General features: G+C 38.1%; 1 pseudogene; it reads right to left on the bottom strand.

Moving 5' to 3' along the window:
* Positions 1–4,240: 4,240 nt before the first annotated feature.
* Positions 4,241–4,558, bottom strand: LOC102823143 (annotated as a pseudogene).
* Positions 4,559–5,735: the final 1,177 nt, after the last annotated feature.

Raw genomic sequence — 5,735 nt, 5'->3', positions numbered from 1 at the left:
GACTTAAAATATTTACTGATGAAGATCAAAGATCTCAATTTCAAGAAAACAAAAATACTCACACTGGACCAATAAACATTCTTATTAACGGAGAAAAGATTGAAGTTGCCAAGTGTAGGACTGGGCAAATTGCTTACATCTCAGTTTACTCACCTTACAGTTTGGGATATTGATAGTACAATATCCATTGGGTTTGGTTTAAGAATAAAATGAGTTACACTATGAGGATAAATAAGCTTTATGCTAAGCCATTAGACTAGTGCTTGGTGCATAGTACTGTGTACATGTTATACTTTCTAAGTTTGTTTAATGGAAATAGTAGTTTTTTATATCATGAAAAAGTTTTTCATTTTCTAAATTTAAAATTACTTAATAACATTAAACATTCTTTTCCTAGCTAGATATGTCTACTTTCGTATCAGCTCCTTAATTTGATTCAGAATCCCACAGAACTAAGGAAAATTACCAGGACTCAACTAATTATATATAAAATAAGTTTAGAGAGTGCCCTGAAGCCTTAACCATTTTCTGTGCTATTGTTTTAGTGGAAATTTTGATTTATATTTCAAACTAAATGACAATTATGCATGTACACATAGGCAGGAATTCTTGGCTGTGTTCTTCAATTATTGTTTTACTTTCCCATGCATATTGAGCTCTCTATGGCTAAGAACCATGCCTTATATTTTATACTTATATGGTCCCTAGCATATTAGTGTGCTTTGTAGTAGTTTTAAAGTAATCATTATTGATAATGAGGACTTAGACAAAATGAGACTTGTTAGTCAATTCTAAGTGCCACCTCAGCATACAAATGTTGAGGTCTTGTAGCTGTGTTTGTAGAAGGTATGGCCAGTGTGAACTTTGGGGCACTGTTTTATATGCTAAAGTTGAAGCCTGGTATTGTCATGGAGCTCTTTATTTTATTCTCTCTCTAAATTGCTATTCATGATTCTGGTGCTTTCTAAGATAAGAAGAAGAACATTGTCCAATAGAAACACATATTCCTTACATTATTATTATGAACATGAGTATTTTTCCCTTTTACTAATTTTTATACTTAACTGTATTAAGGTTCTCTAGAGAAACAACAAATTGGATGGGGCTTCAAATACACAGAACAAATACACGAAGGGGGCTTCAAACATTTGTGGAAAAATGCTATAGAATTTGTTCAATAACTTTCTCAAGTCCCCTCATATATGTAATATAACATTTGTTTTTAAGGAATTGGCTCATATGTTTGTGAGGGCTGGCAAATCCAAAATTAGTAGAACAGGCCATGGGGTGGAAACTCCAATAGGATATTTATGTTTCAGACTTGAGGCAGAATTATTTCCCTTACTCTCCAGGAAACCTTGCTCTTAAGGCCGTCAACTGATTGGATAAGATCTACCTCCATTACAGAGTGTAATCTTTATTTAGAGTTAACTATAGGAGAAACACTGGATCACAAGGTCAGTTTAAACTGCAAGGTCAGTGGTTCAAACTCACCAACCACTCCTCAGAAATCCTAAACAGCTTTACTATGAGTTGAAACTGACATGACAGCATTTAAAAACAATTGTGAATCACACCTACAACATACTGTTACAACAACATCTAGTTACTATTTGACCAAACAAATGGACAGCAGACCCTAATCAAGTTGACACGAAATTAACCATCATCTATATGTACGTTTGCCCATTTCTGTCCTAGAGTCAACCTATCAGAGATACGTAGGGGCCCTTCTTTTTTATTTAGCTTAAGCATGGCCACTTAGTGACTCTCTTGCTGTCAAGTTTCTGATCTTTGAATCACTGATAACAGTGCCTAAACTGCCCTTCCCATTTACTTTCCCAAATTATTCTTTTAATGTCAACAGCTTTAGAAATCACACTTGATTCATAGTACTTGGGCATTACAGTGGTCCTTTGTCAGTTCCTTCCTCATTTGAAGGTAAGGAAACAGATGCCCAAAATGTAGTGACTTACCCAAGAGAGTGTAGCCTCTTCCTGTTAGAGCAAGGACTGGAAGTCACTTTCCTGTTTCCCAGTTGCTCTTTGCTCTGTGCTGGTCAGTTTGCCTACGACTTCCCAGATTGTTGCTTCAGTCAATGAGTGAGGCTTTTCTCTTACCCTTCCCTTATTAGTACACTCAGGGAACTCTTCCAGACTTTGACTCATTTAAATACTGATCTTTCCTTTCTTGAAATATCCTTATTTTTCAACTATGTGAGAAAAGTAACCCATTTTCCATTTAATGGTAGCTTTATATGTTATTCTGTTGCTTATTTAGTTGTTGTTTTTGTTGTTGTGTGCCACGGAGTCGATTCCGACTCATAGAGACCCTGTACAGGGTTTCTGAGGCTGTAAATCTATTTTTCCCCATATATTTCTTTTTATTGAATTTGTTTCTGTTACAGAGTTCTTGCATTGCCAAAACCATGCCTGAGAATTCAAAGAAAGAAATGGTACAATGGATATCCTCATCTACCCATCATACAGTGTATAAAACTTGATTCATGTGCATTTTGATAATTTCACAATCTTTTAAAAAGTTTTAACAAGAGTTGGAATTTTCAATCTGCTACAGGTCTTTAGATTTGTAGTGTATAATGTGCCATTAAATAACACTTCCCCATATTTGTCTCAGTTCATTCCTCAGGAATATAACCCCCAGTTAAGATTTTGCTAGAAAGGATGCATACTTTTCAGAGATACTATTTTCATGTTAAGATTTTTGGTTCCCAAATGAAGTCTTCAGTTTAACCATGAATTCCTTGTTTCTCTTTGAATCATCCAACTTCTCCTTGGTTCAGCTATTCATCCAAATACAATAGAAAGCAACATCTTGCCTGCCATATAAAATAATGCAACATTATTGCCCCAAACTGGTTAGCAGGTCCTGTCAGGAGACACTGTAACCCTCCTAAAAGTCCAGCTCCTGCACTGACAACTTTCACTTAGATTGACCTCCTAAAGGAAAATGCTTCATCATTATAGTTTGACTCACCTATATGCTTCTTCACTCTTGCCAGTAGCAAGTCTGCAACTCCAGCATTTGGCAAAGGGATTTATCAGAGAGAAACCCAGATCTGCATCAAGTGATCACATACCACTTTGAAATTTTTCTTTTAAACCAAAAAAAACTACAAATTATCAGAATAGCTCATTAGATGGGAGAAACTTTTCAATAACCCTGGGTAGCTTTCCTCAAGTCCCTTTTAAGGACTAAAAATTGACTGGACAGTGTGTCAGCTGTGATTAATAAAAACAGAAGTGCTACATCACCTGTCTTTTTCCCCTGACTCCCCAAATGGATAACACAAAGACACACCAGAGGTTGATAACAGCATTAGCTGGGACAGTCGCTGCATCTACAGACTGTCCAAAACCTTTAAAATGTGGACACAAATATGATCTGGAATTCTTATAAAAGATCATACAAGATTCATGAAACTAAATGGGTCTTTAGGCAAGAGTCTGCTCACATTGCTTGGAATTTATAAGGATATGTATGAATCCTCTAGTCTGCCATTTACTACACAATTTAGACCTGATTAGAGGCTTTAGCAGCACCTGACATAGAGCCCCCAGCATCCACTGCCCTTTATATCAAAGGCTTTTTGATTCCACTCTAGGGGTTGGCAAATTCACCAAACACTTCACAATCGTAACGTATATTTCAGGTTGCTTAACCAAACAGTATACTCTGTCAAAAAACATATTCCAAGTCAAAGCAAAAAAAACCCACAAAACACCAAACCAAACCAAAAAGCAGGCCTTATTTGTAGAACATAGAAAAAGCACTACCCAAATGAGAAATTACTAAAAGAAACAAGACTGATCCCCTCCCTGTCCCCTTCCCCACTTGGTGAAATCTGGTTTTATTAAATTTGTCGTTACCTCAGAATACAACTTTTAAGTTTAAATGATAAATCACAGCCCTACACAGACTACCTGAACACATCCGTTCTTTTGAGAGTGGCATGCTCCAGGAAGTCTAACTCAGCCACAGCCTACTACAGAAAGTATTCCTTAAGAGTGGGGCACAGGACAGGTTAATTAAGGTCACTTAACTCTTGGTCTTTTACAGCAGATCAGAACCCAGATGGCTAACTTTCTGCAGGATTTCTGATTGGAATCCAGTAGAGCATCAACACTTAACAGCTATAACCTTCTTATCCAGAAGTTGTGAGCCACATGAAGTCCACTATGAGTGCAGCAAATCTGAGGTAGTCAACCCTTAGGAAGGCTCAGTATTTCTGGCTTTCTACATGCTTGGCAGTGGACCACAGGGAAGGGAAATGTGTGTCACTGTATATTTCCGGTGCTCCTTGTGGTGTTTTCCTTGTTGTGGTTAACCTGGTCCCAGGAGGCCTATACACACCACTAGTCATTGCTGATACTGGGGCTTCTGTAACAATTACTGAAGCTGGAGGTGCTTGTACTGGAGCTGTTTTATTCCAGGGACCTGAAGATTTCTCTATACCACTGCCACCACCTTTTTCCCAGTTATCACCTGGGTCTTCTCTCTTTTCACTATCATCTTCTTCCTTTTCACTTATTTGCATTGGCTGAACTCCGAGGCCCCTGTAATCAACCTCTTTCTGCTGAAATTCTTTCCATTCATCCACTACAGCCGCTGCCTGAACGACAGGACCGCGGAGGTGGATGTGGCCTCCTCCACTGTCAGAGGCGAGGGAAAAGGAATTCGCGGGCCAGAGAGGCTCAGGTGAGAGCTCAAGGCTAGCTGCTGTGCATGCAGGAGGAAGACGCAAGCGCGAGTGCATGTGCAGACCCTGTAAATCTTTATGTAAATCTTTATGGGAGCAGAAAGCCTCATCTTTCTTCCACGGAACAGGTGGTAGTTTCCAACTGCTGACCTTAAGGTTCACAGCATGATTCCTAACCACTACACTACCAGAGCTCCTTTGATGATGCATAGAGGGGATTGTAACCATGGCAATGAAAGGATATACAATAAGATGAATGTAAAGCTAATGTTCTCCCATGTAAACTATCACATAATTCACAATAAAACACTGAAAAAAAAATAATGACAATTTTACAAGAACTTTTTGAAGCTCTCTTCAGATTTCTTTACAGAAATGTGATCACCTTAATATACTTTTTTGAGGTATGTTTCTTTTATTTTAACTGTGAATTGGGTGAAGCTTTACAGAGCTGATGAGTTTTCCATTCTCAACAAGTTGATTTTGTAAAACAATCTCTGCTCCTTCCTTGGGTGTTGACTGTGGATGCAAATAAAATGAAATTCTTGACATCTTTGACATTATTGGTTCAGACTCCTGGTGTGGTGCTATACAATAAGCACTAGACCGCAAAGTCAGTGTGAACCGTGAGATGGGCATTTCAAACTCATCAACTGCTCCTCAGAAACCCTATACAGGGACACCTGTGAGTTGTAGTCGATGGCGTTTAACAACAGCAAGCTTATTGGTTCCGTATTAAGGATTTTTGCTTTTATATTCAGGATAATCTATACTGAAGACTATAGTCTTTGATCTTCTACAGTAAGCATTTCAAGCCCTTTTCATTTTCTGCAAGCAGGTTGTGTGTGTCATCTGTGTATCACAGGTTGTTAATGAGCCTTCCTCCAATCCTGATGCTGCATTATTCTTTATATAGCCCAGTATCTCAGATTATTTGCTGAGATTACACCAGATTGAATAAATATGGTGTAAAGGGTATAACCTTCCTTGATTTTAAACCAGGCAGCATCACCTT

This window comes from Chrysochloris asiatica, unplaced genomic scaffold, assembly GCF_000296735.1.
Source record: "Chrysochloris asiatica unplaced genomic scaffold, ChrAsi1.0 scaffold00179, whole genome shotgun sequence".
NCBI lineage: Eukaryota > Metazoa > Chordata > Mammalia > Afrosoricida > Chrysochloridae > Chrysochloris > Chrysochloris asiatica.
Note: the sequence above shows the minus strand (reverse complement) of the source record. Positions and strands in the feature narration are given on the sequence as shown.